We start from the raw sequence: 22,228 nt of genomic DNA on the forward strand, positions 1-22,228 counted from the left end.
GTGTGCAATTGGTACAACATAAGCAGTGAGTATTATTTTCCATTTCACTCAGCTCTGTAAATTCAATTTGTCTAAATTTGTATCTGATATGTGTGCTTATATAGTATATTAAAAATAGGCTTAGTCATTGAGTATTTGTGACAAGTGTTTAACTTATTTTGTCTTTTTGTATATTAATAAATTAGTCATCATGACAAGTGTTGGATAGTTATTTTATTTAAAATTTTAAAAGAAAAATTGTACTTGTGGGATTATTTTTATTTGTATAGTTTCAAAGTATCTTGGCTAAAAAAACGAGACATATTAATTTTGAGTTTATAATATATTAACTATTCAAAGATTTGTAAAATTTAAATGAGTTTTATGGTGGTTGATATTATCTATTGTTAATATCATAAAAATTACAAGTCAAAATAAATTAGCATAGGAAAGAGACAGAAATGAACGAATAATATTGACAAAAACCGTATATAAGGGAGATAAGTATAAATAAACCAAGTTGAGCACTGATATAAGCTGTGTTTTCTGCTGGGGGTATCTGGGCACTAAAGCAAGTACAAGAGGGAAAAAAGCAGAGAAGGGTAAAACAAAAGAAAAAATACAAGAATAAAAAATACTCAGTGCCTAAGATTTATATGAAAAAAATATGAGCTAATTACCTCTCTTATGAAGAGCTTTCTTTTTAATGATTTGTTTTCGTATAAAAAGCTTACAGAATCCTTAAACATTAAGAAAACAAAACCTAATTATACTTTACATCAGTATTAGCCAAGTATGAGTTGTGAAATTCAACAAGATGGAAAAACACTTGGAAAACAAACCAATTTACATCAAACCAGTTTATTTATCTTCTACAGACGCTAATCGTAGCAGATTATGCATGCAAAATCATCTGCACGATTTGTTAAAAACTTAAAATGTAGCGTGTACATGTTCCCTTCCTGAGCAACCTCCATGGCTCTTGCAAAGACGTTAACATTTTTCCACTTTTTTGTTTCCCATAAATGTACTGCTGAAGCATTAGGAAATAAAATTTTATTTAACATGTCACAACAACAAGATGATAAATGAAACTAAAACCAGATAATTAAGTTAGTTGATGTGTAAAAGTAGAGTAAAATAATGTGAGAAGTTAACCTACTGAAAGCATATTGTTTTTAAACTATGATAGAAGCAAAATGGAAGGGATATAATTATATTATTAGTGCATGAAACAGTATGTGTGAATAAAACAAGACTACGATCATTATCAGTGACGAATGTATGTGCTGTAGTAAAGTTAACTGAAACTAATATGGAAACATGAACAGTGGACATTATAATTTTGATATAATTTGTCTTTGGTATGTTCAGGTGACACTATTTTGATCATTAAAAAAACTTAAAGAGTAATATTCAAATTGTACATATAAAAGTACCTTAGTCTTATTTGGCATGTTTCGTTGCTTTGTGTCCTAAATCTTCTTCCCAATCAAGGTTCCTTTTAGTTGTTGAAGTAAGTTGACGTTGAACTGGATTTATTGGTAAGTTCTCCTCCACTTGCGAAGTGCTTTCCTGGGATTCGTACGTCATGGGCACATCGGCCTCACCATGTAAGGAAGAGTTTTTTTCTTCTGAACTGCGAGATGCTGATGATGATTCTGAGGGTGGAAGACACGATATGATAGTATTTCGTGTAAATGTTGTCACGCGCATTTCATATGTTGACGTACGAATTTGAAAAAAGAATGACATATCTTTGAATTTCTGGTTCAGGTTGTCAACATTGAAACACGTTTCTTGTTACATATATTTTACAAATATAAGAAGATTGGTAGTCATTGAAAAAGAGATTATAAATAATTAGTTTACGTACAAAAGTGTTCGTATAAAATAAAAATAGAGAGGAATACATTGTAGGATTGCATTATCATCGGAAACTTAACATAATGTGCTAGAATAAACATATAATATGATATGCATCCAAAATTTAACATAATTTATTCGAATAAATATATAATATGATTAGATAAAATATGATAGTTATTTCCGTCTATAAATAATATAATGCAATGTAGTAAACTTGTAGATTAGATATCTAATCTCAATTGGAAAAAGAACAAATACGTAGATTTAGAGGTATAAAAGAGTAAGAGAACTACTATGGTATCATGAAAGCAACTAAACACATAAGAGAATGGTATGTTAAGAAAAAATTGAAACAAATATGAAATATTAACAAGAAATGACATATTTCTTGTGGTAAACACAATGGATGAGAGTAAAATACCTGGTTATTCTAGAAGTACAAACCTAGTTAATATCATTAAATTTTACAAGGATATCCAATTATTAATTGATAAAGTACAATATAATGAAAAAAACAGCAAACATACTTAAACATAAGTAAATATCAAATAATATTTTAACATTTAATGTATCAATATTACGAAATAAACAATTGGACATTGATGTTGATTGATTCAATGAATGTTATAAGAAGTTTATTTTCAACTTAAAATTAAGCATAATTAATGAAATAAATTGAATTATTAATATGAATACTAAATAATGTTTTTACTTGGTTACTTTCTTGCTTAAGATAAGTGTTGATCAACAATGAAAAAAGATTCCATTTATATAAATAAATTTGCACGTAGATTTGATCAGTTGTAAAAACCAAAGGAAAACGATTATTAAAAATTTTAAAAATGAGGGAAATAAATAATGAGGCTATAAATTACCATAGTTTTAGTTCTTCTGTTTGTGGAATGGGCGGATGAAAAAGAATAGTACTGTTTGGCACAGTTGCAACTGATAGCCCTGTTCACATATATTTTTGTTAGTAATAATAATAATGGATGGATTTAATTACAATGTGTTATGGGATATAATTAAAAAAATATCACTCAATAAAAATAGGTAAGAAATATCATATCATAGAAAGTATTGACTGAAAGTCTCATTCCTAATATTATAGGCACGTTATGAACATTTTCAGTCATATAAGATGCTTCGGTCCTTGAGAATTCTTCCCACAATGTGAGAATTAAAGGTTTGCGTCTGTGTACATAATGAAAAGAGCAGCCAAAATAAATACATTTAAAATGAACTAAAAGTTGTGCATTTAAAAAGTTAATTTTTGTACAAAATACTTTACTCTTCATTGACGATTACAAATTCTTGTAAATGTTTTTGAGTTCTCTGAACTAATCGTGGGGGAAAAACATGGACAACAGCACATAGGAGATCTGAGAATTAAAGAAAATTCAAGAGTGAAATAATCAAAGAATATGTGATACACAAAAGATAGGAAATAAAAAGACAATTTGGAGAATTTAGCTGAATTGTTTGTTTGACGCATCTGCTAGTTCTGGACATTGGAGAAATGGTGTCAGCCGGTAGATATGTTCAACCGAGAGCTTTTCTTGTGGATCTACAATTTTAATATAAGTGCTTCGACTAAGGATTATTTGGTGTTTTGAATCCGCTAGAATTGGCATGCTGCCGGTTATCGTTTTAATTTTCCCATTTCCAACGTAGTAGGTTTCGTACAAGTCAAGCAATGTATTCAGCTGATCAACGTCTTGTTCGTAAACAATACATTGCATGGTAGTATTCTGGTAAATTAAATAGTAATATCAGAAACGATGTGCTAATGATAATTTAATTGACTCAATTCAAAGTATTTTACCTCTTTGTCAACAAAAACCAATTTTAGCTGCCTTCCCCATTTGGTAAATCGAATAGGGGTTTTTTCAGAAACGAGAACCTTCACGAACCAGTTTTGTATTTTTGGTTTTAGATTAAGAAGAGTTGTGCATCTGTCTTCAATTGACCTAGAAAAAAATAAGAGGACAAATTGAAGTATGAGAGGAGACTAATGGTCTATTTTGAATTATAAAAACATTAATATTACAGAATTAAATGCATAGAATAAACAAAGAAATAATACATAAATACCTATGTTACTGAGTATTGAAAGCCTTCAGAATCTCATGGTATACGATATTTTTTGTGTAATTAGTACTTTTTATTAATGGTGTTAATGGTCTAATAAGAACTTTTAGTTGCGCAATATTTTTTTCTCTTGATAGTGCAACATAAAGTTGACCATGTGAAAATACAGGTTCTTTGAGATAGACACCAACAAAATCTAGGGTCTGGCCTTGTTCTTTATTGATTGTCATTGCATAGCATAATCTTACTGGAAATTGTTTTCTTTTGAATGGAATAGATGAAAAATTATCAAGTGGAGCCTCTAGAGTTATGCGAGGAATAAATACAGCTTTGTGGGCATGAAAGCCAACTGAAATTTCAGCATAAATAATATTTGTTGTGAAACCTTTGCAAAGAAGTCGAGTACCATTACAAAGACCTTCGTATGGATTAATATTTCTTAATAATATGATTGGAGCATTCATTTTTAATGTTAATTTATGAGGAGGAAGACCTTGAGGAGTTAAAGAGTGGAATAATTCTTCCTGATCTGGTATGGCACAATTACCTGTGTTCTCATCAAAACTAAAATAAGTTATTTCTTCACCAGGGAATTTATTGATTAGTACATCATTTATTTCATGTACAAAATCATTTCTTGTAGTAAGTATGACACGATTGACAAATATAGAAAAATCCAGATTCACATCGCTAATATTTGGGAAGACTATGTCTATTAATGTATTTAATGTCGTTATATCATCTATAAATGGAAGGTTTGTTTGAGAAAGTATTTGAATTTCATCTTTTTCATTAGTATGTTCGATGCCATCACCAATTTTCAGCAAATAAGAAGAGAATTGAGGATCAAGTAATGCTCGCATATTTTTCTGAAGTTTTAATTTATGAAACTGGTTCCATAAAGGGGACATTACAATCGAAGAATCTATAATTTCGTCTTTTGTTCCTTTTAGCATTACTGGCAGCGTTTGTCTAAAATCTCCACCAAATACAACAATTTTTCCACCGAAAATTGTATTTGAACTCATTATATCTCTTAACATTCTGTCGAAATTTTCAATCACATCACGTTTAGCCATGGTAGCTTCATCCCAAATAATTAATTTTGCTGATTTTATTAGGTAAGCTAGACTACTTTGTTTACTAATGCTACAAGGTTTTGAATTATTTTCTCCAATAGGGATTTTAAATCTTGAATGTGATGTTCGCCCTCCTGGGAGTAATGATGCTGCTACTCCTGAAGTGGCTGTAGCAAGTGCTATATGACCACCTGAACGAATTATTGCAAGAAGTGCTTTGTATAAAAAAAATTTTCCGGTACCACCAGGGCCATCAATGAAAAAAACATTTGGTAGATTATTGTGTACATGATATAAGATCAAATTGTAGGCTTCTTTTTGTTCTTCATTCAATTTTTGCATAGAAAGAAGATCTTCAGCAGGTATTATTATATCTTGTTCAGTTTGTGTTTCTTTAGTTATACTGTCTTGAGAGTTTATCATGTTGTCGTCATCGACAGAAAAAAAATCTTGTAATTTTTTTCCCATTGAATCAAGACAATAAGCAATAATGTTTAAAACTTTGTTTTTAACTTCATATGGAGTAATAGTTTTGTTATGTTCAAAATTTTGGGACAAAAAATTCTCATATTTTAGCCATAATTGTTTTGGATTCTTGTGGTTACAATAAACAAGTACAGTGGCAAATAGTTGACGTAAAGCAGCGGGCATTAAGTAAGAGGCAGCCTCTGTAATACACATTTCTGCAGTACTGTCATCTTCCATTAATCCTAATGTTTGCACAGCTTCTCTAAATATTGTACAATATTTATCTTTGACAGTTCGTAAATCTGTAAAAGAAGTTGGTTTTCTGATGTGCATTAGCAATAACTTTAGGAAAAAATTTTCGCCATCTGATGGAGCACAGTTGTAAATTAGACCTATGACTTCTTATTTTTTACGTGGTTCTCATTCTTTTGAGTCATTATGCCAAGTGAAATATTCAGGAAATTTAGAATATAAGCAATTCATTTTTTTAGCATAGTCATTGTATTTGTTCATGTAAAAGAATTGTGTTCACATTGTTTTCTTATTTGCAGGGTTATTAGCAATGCTAGCTAATGATTGATTAGGTAGAAATGTTATCATTTGTTCGTTTTCTAGGTGAATTGGTAAACATGTCACAGAAGGATGTATTTCATTGAGATTAAATTGGAATATTCGCCAAATTGCTTCAGGAGTAGAAATCCATCTTGCACATTGAAAGTTTTTAATTTCGTCAATTGTGAAGGCTTGTTCATCTCCAACTAATGTATACGATATTTTATCATGCCTTTTATAAATGTATTTGTAAATGTATTTTATAGTTTGAATAGTATAACATATTTCAACGTTAATGTTACAATTAAATTTAGCAAGAAGATATTTATTGTAAGGCACAACCCACCGATTGTCAAGTTTTGAACCCCTAATGGTAATAACATTGTTATTGTTTGTACGTCGATATATTGGGTATGAATTGGTTTCATATTTAGTTATTTCTGAGAACTCTTTAGGATAACTAAATTTACAAAATCCTTTTTTCATACAAGGACACATTGGATTTAGTATACCACAAGGTCCATGCATCATATGTTTGACTACCAGTGAGAATAAATGAGGTTGAGTATGTGGATCGGGTAGCTCTGCTGAAACAATTCTATCAAATGCTTCTGGGTGGAAAATTTTTGAAGCGTGATTTAAAATTAGCAAAAAATGAGCATGTGGAAAACCTCTTTTTTGGAATTCTATTACATAAGTATAGGCAATAACATGACCAAAAATTTTATTTTTGAGTAATTCAGTTTTTAGAACTTGGAGTTTCGAACGAAATATTCTTGCAATTAAGTCGGGCCTATTTTGTATTTCATCAAAAGGTGAACATAGAGATTTGATTTCGGGCCAGATGGATTTGCTGTAATTGTTAGAAAAATATCAGGTTTTCCATAACTTTGTACTAAAGTTATAGCATCCATATATCTTTTACGCATGTCTCTAGGTCCTCCAATAAAAGATGCAGGTAATATAATACGTTTTCCAATGTCAGTACCTTTTTCACAACTTTGTTTAATGCTTTCTAATAAACCGTTGTACATTTAATTTCGCAAACGATTTTGCATATCTTTTGTTCTGAAAAATTCCAATCTTGAAGTTTCTATTTTAATGTACATGTCAACTATATATTGTTGAATAAGTCTACCAATATGTAGCAAAAATGATTTATCATGATCCCTTATTTGTAACTTATAACAATAATACTCACGGCATGATATTGTACGTCGTTTCTTATTTGTAATTTGACAACCTATATAAACATCAAAGTTAGTTAATAAATATAATTTAATTTTAAGAATTGGTAAAAAAATTTAAAAAATTATTATTATAGTCATCATAATATAAAATTACCTTGGTTTTCAGGGTTTATAAAATCATTTGCATGTGTACAATTCCTGATATCAGTAATGGTTTCACCATGACATTTTGGTTTGGGTGTAAGTTGTTTTTGTTTTTGATTTAATCTTTCAATGTTTGGATGCCAACCAGATTCTCCATTTGGAAATATAAGTGGATATTGCATAGGATCATAGCAAGCAAAATAATGTTTGATTAATTGAGGTGCACTATCTTTTGGATATACTTGTATTTGTTGAGTTGTACAATTATTTGGTTCATCAAATTCTAGCCATAATGCAGCAATTTGGGAGACAGTGGGTTTATTAAAAATATGTTGATCAGTAGTCGGATTGGCTTATAAAACAAATTTATACTCGTTCAGATTTTGGATTTTATTTAGGCTACGGAAGAATTTTGAATATGGATTTATTGCTAGAATTTGAATTATTGTTTCTACAAGAGTTTTTTTAAATTTTGAACTAATAGACATCCGATTCAAGATCTCATGTTCAGTGTCAAAAAAGTATAATTGGAGATTTCTTGGATTCTCATTTTTGGATGGTATTAATTGATCCAAGAAATGGTACAGTTGCCCTTGGACACGAAATGTATAAATTCCAACATTTCTTGAAGCTAAAGATTTATCACAATGTACACCCATTGATGTGAAAGCAAACATATTATTGTAACTCCGAATACAAGTTTTGAATTCTTTAGCATCTTCGCTGTTTCCAAGATATAAATGAACTAATTCAGAAGGCATTTCTGAACATGAAAGATTTACTTCTCCTGATGAACAACAGAAACTTGGTGGTTCTAAATAAATACGTTTGGCATTACAAAATTGACAATTTTCGACATCAGGTAATACATATGGAGTACTTGCTATATTTTTTAAAGGATCGATTGAAACACTTTCAGTAGTATTTAAACATGACATTTGTTTTTTCTCTATTCGACTTACATTTGTTGCCCTCTTGCGATCTTCAAAACAAGTATACTTCCTTTTGTGAGAGTTTGTTACGTTACTAACTTGTGAGACAGCGTTTATTTGTCTTTTTGACATCATCACAGAAATGGTTAATCTAAGGTGTAAAAGCTAGGTAGAAACTGGCAAACCTAAATACAGACAAGTGCTATGTTATATTAAAAAGTATATGACACATTTTCATTCAAACTAACCATATAATTTAACTATGAACTAGCTTGGACCGAGATAAATAATAATAATAACAAGAACATGCAAACATATAACAAATTAAAATAAATTAATTTTCAAAGAGAGACAAACCTATGTTGTGGGCGAGTTGAAAATCTGAACATTTTTTTATTTAATACCTGTTAGAAAATATAGAATATATGTTGAAACACGTACAAACTTTTTTAGTGTAAACAAAACAAAACACATAGATTTGAAACATAAATGCATTGCATAGAGAGAAAAAAAGGTGAGGCACATTGAAATGCCTAGTTACTATCTTTTTTTTTAAGTTTTCTAATTGTATTAAAAGACTTTAGGCAGCACACATACTATAATGTAAAATGGGAATAGAAAAAGTTAATGTACCTACTCAAAGCTTTGTAATCCCTTTCACAAAGGATACCTGAGAAAACATTGAAGATATTATTAAAAATAATATTACAAAAACGAAATATTATAAGATTATAATGTGTGTACATATATATAAAGTTGTATATGTATCGGTGTGAAAACTGAAGTATGACCTGTGCAAGCAGAATCATAATGAATGTGATTGAGAAAAAAGAGAAAGGTAGGAACAAAAGATAGGCCGAATAAAATCCACATTTTTTTGGTTTGAAAAATGAAATACTAAATTGGCAATAAATAAATTAAATAAGGTCAAGAATTTGTTAACAGTTGTAATCTAATATGCAAAGCATTTCATTCAAAAGATTTAGTATTAAATAAATTAAATAAGGTCAAAAATTTGTGAACAGTTGAAATCTAATATGCAAAGCATTTACTTCAAAAGAAGATTCTAATACAATATATGTGTTTCTAGTATGCGTATATTTATATCTATATTTTTAAAGTTTGTGAAGTGCAAAGACAAGGGTAAAATTTTCAGAAGATAAAACAAAGAGCACACAAATATGAGACAAAAAAATAGAAAAAATTACGTAAGAGTTAAATTAGTAGCAGTAGCACATGGACAGTAAGTCTATCTATTAATAGTTTATTTGAAAATATAATTACACCCTTTTTTGCATGAAGAGAAATAATTGCAAAAGTTTTCATAAATTATATGTTAAAAAGGTACATATACACACTGGAAAAACCTTATATTTCATTTCCATTATTAAGCTTCATAAAAATGAGCAGCAAGTGAAAAACTTAAAAGACTAAAACAAAACCATAAAGTTGAACAGAAGCTTAAATCAGAAACTATTACCTGGCATATTAACTAAACAAGTTGACGACAAATATTTCTACCTAAGTCACATCAAATTCAAAGTACATACTTCATATTCAAAGGATAGCTATAAATAAATATCTAATATGCATTGTTTATTCTTCAAGGATTCTAATATCTACAGTATGCAGAAATAATATTCACAAATTGTTTATTTCGTATATCAGTAACATTCAAATAAACTTTTTTTTTTCGTTGAGTGTCGGAATTATGAGTTTATTTTATTTAATTCGATATATATCGAGAATAAAAAAAATTATTATTTGCATCGTTTTAGACATTAACTATAATAAAATCAGTAGATTCAAAAAAACTTAGGAAATTCAAAATAAATTCAAAATGAGATTTGGTTGTATCAAAAGAAGCAGATTGAAAATAAACCTCAGCAAAGTGATAAAGTAAGAAGCTAAAACAAATTCATAAAAAGTAAGAAATATTAATTTTATTCAGTTAAATCAGTTCCTATTACTGTTAGGTTAGATTTTTTAAAAAAAACATATATATTTATGTAAAGCAAATAGAGAGAGACAGAGGAAAATGAGGCAGGTATAAGAAAATCTCACATGGGGGGAAACCTACGAAAAAGAAAAAAGCATAATCAAAGCTCATCTGAAATGATAAAAGGCTAGCTATACCCGTTCAATATATTTTCCACAAAACAAGGAAGACAGAAAAAATCAATGTCAGGTGAAGTAAGTACAAGAAGGAAAAAGCAGAAAAGTGGGACAAAAACAAACAGATATAAAAATAAATGAAAATAAAAACATAGATGTATATGCAACATCTTCTCTGTTCGTGTCAAAAAAGAGATGTGGAAACTGAACAATAAATCTATGTATAGCATATGGGGAAAAAAAAGAAAGCAAAATGGAAAGTGGGTAAACAGGAATCCAGAAAACACCTAAAACCATAAACTAATATATTTCAAGACATTATTTTGATCAAAACACAAGCCTCCATCGTTTATAGCAGCAAGTGAAGAACTTAAAACTAAAACAAAAATAAAACAGAATAACCAAGTTCAATGTAATCTTAAAGCAAAAACAATAGATTTAACATATTCACAGAACAAAATTACGATGAACATTTAAACTTCGAGCTTAAAAATGCATACAATTAAGTAGCTGCATCAAATGACCATCCTTGATGAAAAAGAACGATGCATAGTAGCAAAGTCAAATAACATTTTTTCAAAGTTTGTAAAGTGCAAAGATAAGAGTAAAATTTTCAGAAGATAAAACAAAGAGCACACAAATATTAAAAAAAATAGAAAAAATTACGTAAGAGTTAAATTAGTAGCAGTAGCACATGGACAGTAAGTCATAAAGCAGAATGAAGAATTTTTATATCTATTAATAGTTTCTTTGAAAATATAATTACACCCTTTTTTGCATGAAGAGAAAAAAATTGCAAAAGTTTTCATAAATTATATGTTAAAAAGGTACATATACACACTGAAAAAACCTTATATTTCATTTTCATTATTAAGCTTCATAAAAATGAGCAGCAAGTGAAAAACTTAAGGACTAAAATAAAACAATAAAGTTGAACAGAAGCTTAAATCAGAAACAATTACCTGACATATTAACTAAACAAGTTGACGACAAATAGTTCTACCTAACTCACATCAAATTCAAAGTACATACTTCATATTCAAAGGATAGCTATAAATAAATATCTAATATGCATTGTTTATTCTTCAAGGATTCTAATATCTACAATATGCGCAAATAATATTCACAAATTGTTTATTTCATATATCAGTAACATTCAAATAAACGTTTTTTTTTTCGTTGAGTGTCGGAATTATGAGTTTATTTTATTTAATTCGATATACATCGAGAATAAAAAAATTATTATTTTAATCGTTTTAGACATTAACTATAATAAAATCAGTAGATTCAAAAAAACTTAGGAAATTCAAAATAAATTCAAAATGAGGTTTGGTTGTATCAAAAGAAGCAGATTGAAAATAAACCTCAGCGAAGTGATAAAGTAAGAAGCTAAAACAAATTCATAAAAAGTAAGAAATATTAATTTTATTCAGTTAAATCAGTTCCTATTACTGTTAGGTTAGATTTTTGAAAAAAACATAAAATAGAAAATATTACCTAAGAGTTAAATTAGTAGCAGTAGCACATTGACAGTAAGTCATGAAGCAGAGAATGAAGAATTTGCATATCTATTAATAGTTTCTTTGAAAATATAATTACACCATTTTTTGCATGAAGAGAAATAATTGCAAAAGTTTTCATAAATTATATGTTAAAAAGGTACATATACACACTGGAAAAACCTTATATTTCATTTCCATTATTAAGCTTCATAAAAATGAGCAAGCAAGTGAAAAACTTAAAGACTAAAACAAAACCATAAAGTTGAACAGAAGCTTAAATCAGAAACAATAACCTGGCATATTAACTAAACAAATTGACGACACATCAAATTCAAAATACATACTTCATATTCAAAGAATAGCTATAAATAAATATCTAATATGCATTGTTTATTCTTCTAGGATTCTAATATCTATAGTATGCACAAATAATATTCACAAATTGTTTATTTCGTATATCAGTAACATTCAAATAAACGTTTTTTTTTTCGTTGAGTGTCGGAATTATGAGTTTATTTTATTTAATTCGATATACATCGAGAATAAAAAAAATATTATTTTTAATCTTTTTAGACATTAACTATAATAAAATTAGTAGATTCAAAAAAACTTAGAAAATTCAAAATAAATTCAAAATGAGGTTCGGTTGTATCAAAAGAATCCGATTGAAAATAAACCTCAGTGAAGTGATAAATTAAGCAGCTAAAACAAATTCATAAAAATAAAGAAATATTAATTTTATTTAGTTAAATCAGTTCCTATTACTGTTAGGTTAGATTTTTAAAAAAAAACATATATATTTATGTAAAGCACATAGAGAGAGACAGAGGAAAATGAGGCAGGTATAAGAAAATCTCACATGGGGGAAAACCTACTAAAAAGAAAAAAGCATAATCAAAGCTCATTTGAAATGATAAAAGGCTGGCTATACCCGTTAGATCAATTTTCCACAAAACAAGGAAGACAGAAAAAATCAATGTCAGGTGAAGTAAATACAAGAAGGAAAAAGCAGAAAAGTGGGACAAAAACAAACAGATATAAAAATAAATGAAAATAAAAACACAGATCTATATGAAACATCTTCTCTGTTCGTGTCAAAAAAAGGAGATGTGGAAACTGAACAATAAATCTATGTATAGCATATAGGAAAAAAAAAAGAAAGCAAAAAGGAAAGTAAGTAAACAGGAATCCAGAAAACACCTAAAACCATAAACTAATATATTTCAAGACATTATTTTAATCAAAACACAAGCCTCCATCTTTTATAGCAGCAAGTGAAGAACTGAAAACTAAAAAAAAAAAAAAAAAAACAGAATAACCAAGTTCAATGTAATCTTAAAGCAAAAATGATAGTCTTAACATATTCACAGAACAAAATTACGATGAACATTTAAACTTCGAGCTGAAAAATGCATACAATTAAGTAGCTGCATCAAATGACCATCCTTGATGAAAAAGAACGCTGCATAGTAGCAAAGCCAAATAACATTTTTTCTCCCGCCGTTATTTTTTTCTTACACAAGCCAAAACTCAGATCTACAAACACAAGAAGAAGATCTACGTATCGCATCTGAAAACAACAAAGAAAAGTTTTTTTAAAAAAAGTTGAGTAGCCCAAACCTGTAGCGAAAGCAGTCGAAGATCTGGAAACCAGTGAATATACCAAACACAAAACAGATCTGAAAATATTTTGAAATATATGTAAGCAAAACAAAGAGAAAAATAAATGAAAACAAATCAGAAACTAAATAAGGGAAAAAAACAGACACAAAATCGATACCTTTTGCAATTTCCGAATCGGGAAACCGATGGAACAGGGATCGATCAGCCAGAAACGATAAGAAAAACGGCAACAGAAGCAACCGGGATAAAAAAAAAGCCAAAAAACATAACAAGTTGGAGAGATCGGAAGAACAGTGAAGGAGGAGTAGAGAAAGGTAAATAAATGAACGTGCAAAACCGAAAGGAAAACAAATAAGATTGGAAAGAGATAACAACCGACAGCCTCAACTCATATGCAATGAACACGTATCCTCTTCTTGAGTCAAAATGAAACGCGTGTATGTTGGGTTACCGGATACCGGAAGAAAACAGGCCCAATTTGAGTTATTCTGGCTTTAAGTATAGGAATAGATTATAAGCATAAGAAATAACTTTTGGACATAGATTTCTCTACATATAATTAGGAAAAATCTATACAATTTGTAAGAGGAATTGAAACTTTGACAATGGCTTCCTCTCTAAGATTTTTCTCCCTTGTACTCTTTTTTTTGTTGCTTCATTGTTGATTGTTGAAGTATTGCTTGTAAGTGAATGAACACACACATATAGTACACAAATTACAGACACATACAAACTTTTTCTTTTTTTTTCCCAAGAATTCACCTGTTGTGGCGGGATTAGGCATATCCCTACCCGCTTATTAAAAGAAAATAAACTTACATGAGAGAAAGACCAAACCAAAACGTCTCGGAAAAATTACAAGAATAAATAACAAGAACCTTAAACAGGAAATATTCAATTACAAACTTTTCCAACTGCTTCTAATATAAGGTAAATCATTCTATCAAACCGACATATCCCTTTTAGTTGTCTCTGGAATTCTTGAGGCTCGCAGTCCCAAGTTCAAGATCTTGTGTGATACCCCTGTCTCATATGGAAAAAAATGAAGGATTTCAAATGAGTTTATAATCGGCTCAATGGACTTCTATAATAACTTGGGGTAATCATTTTCGTAAAGAGAGGACGAATACGAATTACTTGCTATAGGAGCCCATTGTGTGAATTTGCATAGGCGTGGACCTGCGCCTCGGGCGTGACAGAATGGTATCAGAGACGGTCACCAGCCGACAGACCTCGGGAAATAAGTATATACGGGGCAAAGTGTTACGTGCGTGAGAGCCACCTCTTGAACCTACAAGAGAAAGTGCAACATGATGAGAGCCACTTCTTGAACCCGTAGGAGCCACCTCTAGATTTTCGTTGCTGGTGGATCGAGAGTTCAGGTCGCGACAAGCACGTCACATTCTGAAATAGTGGTAATTATGATACCCCTGTCCTAAATGGAAAAAATGAAGGAGTTAAAATAAGGTTATAATGGGCTACAATGGACTTCTATAGCAACTTGAGTTAATCATTTTCGTAAAGCGAGGACGAATACGAATTATTTGCTATAGGGGCCCATCGTGTGCAGTCGCGCGGGCCTGGGGCGTGACACCTCGATTCGCCAATTCATCCGTCGCCGCATTCGCCGCTCTGAAATCATGAGAAAACATGAGATTTGCGTGCATTAAATGCATGAAGAATATGTTGAATACGGATAAGAATGTGACTAAACTCCCAACTAGTCGTATTTACCTCAACGACATTTAAATCTGCCATAGATTAATCCACTTCAAGACAAAGAGGAAACCACATATAGTACACATATATATACATACACACATGACATATAGATACACACACATATATATATACATATATATATATATACACGTGTGTGTGTGTGTATAGTAGGTCTCTTGTGACGTATTTTCACAGATATATCTATATGAAATTTCACAAAAACTTTTGCAAGACGGATACACACACACATACTACACATATACATACACACATATAGACACACACACACACACACAAAAGAGACCTATACACACACACGTTTTCACAAAAACATTTTCAAGATGGAGACACACACACACATACTACTAAAGCCGTCAATTTGGGTTAGGCCCGTCGGGTCGGTCCGACCCGCCGCATAATTTAAGTGGGTTGAGTTGATATTTTTTCAACCCAACAAAAGGTGGGCCTATATGAGCCAACCCGCCTAGGCCCGCGACCCGCGCGGGTTGGCCCGCGGGCCTGGAGAATTAATAATTTATTTTTATTTTTATTGTGATATATGTATTTTTTAATAAAAATTGTGAATTTTTTTTTGTATTAATTACTTTACATAAAATTTGCACACATGAATCAATAATTAAAATTTTTATTAATATGTTTCTATTAATATTTATTTATGAAATGGTATTTATAATTAATTATAATATTTTTTATTTATTTTTATTTGTCATGAGCCAACACGCGGGCCGATCCGCTTATCCCGCAACCCACCTTGGGTTGGGTTGGGTTGAGGATTTTTAGCCCGCCAGGATGGTGGGTCGGTGCGCCCCGCCATGGGTTGGCCCGTTTGACAGTTCTACATACTACACATGTACATACACACATATAGACACACACACATATATATAGTACACAGAAACATACACACATGTAGACACATACACGCATACATATATATATATATATATACACATGTATGTGTGTGTATAGTACTAGGCCTTTTGTGGCATAGTTTCACAGATATATCTATATAAATTTCACAAAAACTTTTCCAAGACGGACACACACACACAAACGGGTGGCTCCATGTTTCCTTAGTTTTTTTAAAAATCGTACACATAAATTATTATTAATAAGCCATTAAAATATTGTTCAAAACTTTATACAATTAACCAATAACCTGTGTTTGAAGAGTGACAATAAATTTTTTCATCGTCATTCATTTAATTCATTTTACTGTTACTCCAGCCAAAGTTTTCATCGACCAATCGAACAAAAAATGAATATTTGAATGATCGATAATGTAATTATTCATAATTTTTTTTTTTGTATCATGTCTGATATAGTTAGTAGTAATTATTTTCGAAAAATTTCATGTCATCGTAAGATACATTCTTAGTTAGATTTGAATTTTTTTTATTATATTTGAATTTTTTTTATCAATGATTATATATAATCATATATATATATATAACATATATGTGTGTTCTTCTTTCTAATTTTGCTCTCCCTCAATAAAATTATTAGATCCGTCTATGCTAACATGTACTAGACATATACATACACACATATAGACACATACACGCGGCTAAAAAAAAAGAAAAAAAGAAAGAAAACATAACAACATTGACTCAAGTTAAGCTTTTGGTTAAAATTAATAGAGTTAAATCGAAAATATTCATCAAATTAGAAAGAAGTACTATTTTTTAATTAAAATTTATCTCAAACACTTCTTAAATATATTTGAATACAGAATTTGAAATATCTCTAAACAGCGTACGACCTGAAGCTGGCATTGAATTACATGCATTGGAATTTTTTGTTGGAGAAGTCGTTAAGAATATTGAATTTGAAGTTATTTCCATGATTAATTATTTGAAAAAATCTTACTTTTACAGAAAAAAAAAAATAATTTGTAATTAAAACTAATTGAAAGATTTGAAGATCACCAAAATAAAAGTACTAGATTTGAATTTTAAACTAGGGCTGGAAAAAACACAAAAAATCCCGACCCTTCCCGCTTCCCATCCCGAACCCTACCTGAAAATTTTCCGACCCAAAAATGTCCCGACCCGAAATGTCGGGATTTCTCCCGTCCCGATACTAATCGGGAGAGGGATCGGGAAAATAAATATCACCCGACGGGAATCCTGACCCGACCCGATAATATTAATAATATTATTTTTTATATTAATAATATTATTTTTAATTTTTTTATTAGTCAAATTAGGGTTACCTTACCTCTTTCTTGTTTCCACTTTCAAATCTAAATCTTTCGCCGCCTTCAGCTAATGGTTTCACGGTTGAAAATCTTGTTGGTTCCAGACTTTTAGGTAATCCATCTATTAAGCTTTTCTCTTTTTTTGCTTATTTAAATTTTAATGGGGTTGCAAATCATACATTTATTCAATTGGGATTACGATTGATTCTCTTGTTTTCTTTTGAGTGATTCTGCAGCCTGTTTCGAGGTATATTCCTCAAGAATTACAACAATTCTTGATTGAAGCGAAGCAAGTCATAGTTGAGGTACGTGATTATATATATATTTTGAATCGGTGTTTTTCAATTTTCATGGGTGAATTTTTTTAGGGGATTTTTGGTTATTCTTGTTTGTTTTTCGAAAGCCATGTGTTGTAAAAATTTGCCATTCTCCCGAGTCATTTAGGATTGAGATTATATTGCACTATACGGTCTTTAATTTCTAGTTACACGCATCGACACAAACAATACTTTCATGAATTTGCAAAATCTCTCTTTATAAGTTAAATGTACATTATAAATTGCGTGTAGATGATTTTTTTTTTTAATTGTCATCTAGTTGTACACTCACTGTTTTGATTATTTTGAGATTTAAATTTACATGTTTTGGGTATTTATCTATTAGACTACTATCTGTTGATTTTGTATTGACTGAAAGTGAAAGATGATATTGTTTGAAAACTATTTCTTTGATTACATAATACAATTATGGATATATTTTCGTTATATTCTTACATTTGAATTTATTGGAATTTATTTCTTTTTAAAGTTGGTCAATTAACACATTACGGTGGATGCTTATGAATTTTTTAGGTTACAAAAATGGTGTATTTGGTCTTTGGAGATCAAATTAATTAATTAGGCATTTTTAACCTTTATCATATATATATATATATATATATATATATATAATCTAGTAATAATAGATAAATTTACAATTGTATTGAAAAAAATAATAGAAATACGAAGACTCATTGATATGTGGTATATGCTCGGTTCAAATTTATATATGCATGTTTGATTCACAAGAAAATTAGTTAAAGAGAAAACAAAATTACACCAATTTCTCGACTCTTTTCATGCAATCTAATTATATGCTCATTCTCTGTGCTACTAAATACACTAAATTGTATTTATTCAATATGTTTTTTATTCAATATATGATTGTCTTGAAAACGGCTCAAGTAAGAAAAGCTCAGAATCAAGTTGAAATAACCAATGAAGTGGACAAGTACTTGTCAGATCCTTTTGTGAAATGGAGCTCAAGCTTTGATGTTTTGGAGTGGTACTGGAAAGGGAATACAACGACATTTCCAGTCTTTTCAAAGATTGCCAAGGATGTCTTTTCAATCCCTGCATCTACTATTGCTAGTGAGAATGATTTTAGCCTTGGGTAGGAGGGTTGTGGATTCATTTAGGGCATCATTGCATCCTAAAATGGTGGAGGCACTTGTGTGTACTAGTGACTGGCTTAGAGGTGAAGAAATTAATTTATACAAGGAGCCGACGGAAGAAGAATTCAACTTTTATAAGGATTGTGAAGAATTGTCACAAGTAAGTTAATATATAATTTATTTAGTAATTTTTATGAATACTTTGAATTTTGTGTATCATTCTTTATGTATCAAAAGAAAAATTAATTTTTACAAAATGAGGATTTTTTTAACCAAAGTGCGTGTATTTATTTTAGTCATCGATGTTCATGGGAAAGAATGTGACTCAATAAGTTGGAGTTGGGTAAGTTGTTGTCTGATATATATTTATGTTTTTATGTAATGGTTAATATAATTATAGTTTTATGTAATGGTTGCATTTATAGCTACTCATAACACAGTCCTAGATAACTAAATATTTGTCGTTGTGTTTCTTTTTTTAATATTTTTCTGTTGCTATAAGTTTGTGGGTCATTTGATTTCCTATCTGTTTTTTTTAGTTAAGATTTTGAGGAAGGATTTCTTATGGGGTTTCATTCTAGGAGTTAAGCCCCAACTCAAAAATAAGCTGATGTATTATTACAAAATAATCTAGTATGAAACTTGTCACTTTACCTATATATGACTTGTTTTTTAAGAGTGAAAATGTTGGGTTCAATTCTAAAATTTCAAAATTTAATGTAGATGTTTTTTATTGAAAGATGTAGTTTCAGATGCAAGTATATATTTGTAAATTTTAATCTTGTTAAAGATTATGATTTATGATTACTTGATATTAATTTGTTCTTTGTAGGTACCCTTATGCACAAGGAAAAGTAATCCATCATCCTCAAATGCATGCTCAAATGGTTTCATGGTGGAAGAATAGCTCGTTGATGTAATGTACTAAGATATTTGTAATGTACCGAGATATTTTATTTCTAAAAAATATATTATGTTTGGTTTATTTGTAATGTACTTAAGATGTTTTAGTTTTTAATGACTTTTTTTATTTATTTATAATGTACTAATAATTTGTTTGAGAGTCTTAAAAAATTATGAAAAAATATTTATTCGGGATTTAGCTTCCCGATCCGACGGGATCCCGAACATAAAGGTTCCGATATTTTTCGGGTGCAGGATCGGGATGAAAAAAATAATTTCAATTTTTATCGGGACGGGAATCGGGTAAGGGGGTTACGGGACGGGTCCCGATCCGATCCCACCCCTATTTTAAACGAAGCTACCAATAATGAAAATACCTAAAAATAATATATATTCATTAGACACAGTGAATCTTTGAACAACGGAAAAATATATTTTGTAACAAAATTATGCATGTAAAAATATTCCATGCATGTTACATCAATGAATGAATTTCTTTCCTTGAATAACTAATCCTTAAATTCGATAACAGTAATTAGATTGATATTTAGTCAACGATAGTTTTGACCTGTGTCCTCTATATATATTATATAAGCTCGCTATTTGAATATTCACTTAATAATTTTCATATCTAAGAATGGCTTTTTCTTTAAGATTTCAATTTATTTTACTTCTCTTGTGCGTTTCTTCATGTCGAATTTTACTTGTACGTATATATTTAATTACATCCATAATTTCATGCTTAATTCTATCTCCCGTTTTTTTTACGTGTTTAATTTGGTTTTTAAATATATTTACTAACTCTAGTTTTATATTATGTACGTAAATCAGGTTAACAGTGCATGTGGATTCGCGCATCCAGATCGTGAGTTTTTCATCCATTTTTTTAATTCCCCAATTATCAATAAATAATTATATATGGGATGGAAGATATGTAAAATGTTAGATATTTGATTTTTTCCCCCTAATAATCTGATGAAAAAGGTGATTATTATTCAGAATGCAACTTCAAATGCCAGTGGAGATGCATATATGCACAAAACCATATGCAGGTTTGTATAGATAGCTGTGTCAAATGTTGTAATGAATGCAAGTGTGTGCCGCCGGGATCTATCGGACACGACCGTGAATGTTGCCCTTGTTATGACTCAAAGAAAACTGGTGATGGGACTCCGACATTTTGCCCCTGACGATTGATTTACAAGATTCAAATGAATTGTTGGCACTTCGTGATTCATATATGTTCTTCGAAGCTATCTTTAAAATAGTATCTTATGATCCACCTTTTGATTGTTATATTCATTCTTGTTATGTAGAACGATCGATCGAATACATTTATTTTCATTAACTTCATTTTTATATTTAATACATTGAATGAAATCGAAGTTCTATAATAATTTAGTATCTGTCTTTAATTTGTCGTATAAAAAACATGCATTTTCTATTTATTGATCGAGTGTATATATGGTCGCCGAGAGATCCCAATGCCATGTATTCATAAGTAACGTTTGACCAATTGCATATATAACGTCAAGAAAACAATTTTATAAATCACATCATAAAAAAATGAATCAAGATGTTACAAATCTAAGTTTTGTACCACCACTGGATACATATTGCTCATAAACACATATTGAATATGATCTCGTGGCTCGAAAATGAAACTTTGTCTCACGAAAATATATGTTTTTCTCCAAAAAATTTGCCCATATACAACCTGGCAAGTTAACAACATAATATATGTCTGAAGAATGTCTAAATGAATGCAGTACTGCATAAAAACAACAAGAAACGACCACCAATCAACACCCAAATACACTTTGAAATATTTGACAACGAGAGCTCATCGACCCTGCCAAACTCGACAATCTTCAAATACTTTCAACAAGTAATGATAAATCTTTTCGCAATCCTACAAAAATATTATAATCAAATATTTTTAATTTTCTTGAACCAAAATATATCATAAAAATATATCACAAAAATATAGTCAACCAAAAATAACACTTTTCAAATTTCAGGATCACCAAAAAATAAAACTGGGTTTGAATTTTAAATTCATCACTGTTAGGAATCAATCCGAAATTTGGTTATCGAGAATTCACCAAGCAAACGAAATACATAGATAAGAACAATAATCCCAGAAAGCAGATAAAACCAACGCACACAGATCAATCAACCAACTCACGCGTAAGCGATTAAACGACGCAAGTATTTACGTGGTTCGGCAATGAATTTGCCTACGTCCGTCCACGGGAGAGCAACACAACACTTTTATTAATCACCAACAGAACAACCCAAGCTCAAGAACAGAGCTTATTACAGAGATAGACTCAGACAAACTATCAAGCTAGATACAGACACGATTTAAGATATTGATACTTGAATCTTCCCGTCACAATCTAC

At 30.1% G+C, this 22,228-nt stretch overlaps 2 long non-coding RNA genes across 9 annotated transcripts; one reads left to right on the forward strand and one right to left on the reverse strand.

Annotated features, from left to right (window-relative positions):
- Positions 1 to 647: 647 nt before the first annotated feature.
- On the reverse strand, positions 648 to 13,905 carry LOC140891870 (uncharacterized). 7 transcript variants are annotated; one of them, XR_012152640.1, is made up of 8 exons: positions 13,702 to 13,905; positions 13,542 to 13,600; positions 8,938 to 8,974; positions 8,662 to 8,708; positions 3,674 to 3,818; positions 2,724 to 2,802; positions 1,419 to 1,746; positions 648 to 1,009 (listed from the first exon to the last, which is right to left on the reverse strand). It is a non-coding gene; the product is annotated as an uncharacterized lncRNA (long non-coding RNA). The 7 variants fall into 7 exon arrangements; XR_012152639.1 differs by having other exon boundaries at positions 1,419 to 1,618; positions 2,724 to 3,599; XR_012152638.1 differs by having other exon boundaries at positions 1,419 to 1,640; positions 2,724 to 3,599.
- A 3,592-nt stretch (positions 13,906 to 17,497) lies between these two features.
- LOC140892739 (uncharacterized) lies at positions 17,498 to 19,904 on the forward strand. 2 transcript variants are annotated; one of them, XR_012152895.1, is made up of 5 exons: positions 17,498 to 17,599; positions 17,724 to 17,792; positions 18,711 to 19,079; positions 19,216 to 19,262; positions 19,752 to 19,904. It is a non-coding gene; the product is annotated as an uncharacterized lncRNA (long non-coding RNA). The 2 variants fall into 2 exon arrangements; XR_012152894.1 differs by lacking the exon at positions 19,216 to 19,262.
- The last annotated feature ends 2,324 nt before the right edge of the window (positions 19,905 to 22,228 follow it).

Source organism: Henckelia pumila, chromosome 3 (genome assembly GCF_033568475.1).
Source record: "Henckelia pumila isolate YLH828 chromosome 3, ASM3356847v2, whole genome shotgun sequence".
In the NCBI taxonomy this organism is placed as follows: Eukaryota; Viridiplantae; Streptophyta; class Magnoliopsida; order Lamiales; family Gesneriaceae; genus Henckelia; species Henckelia pumila.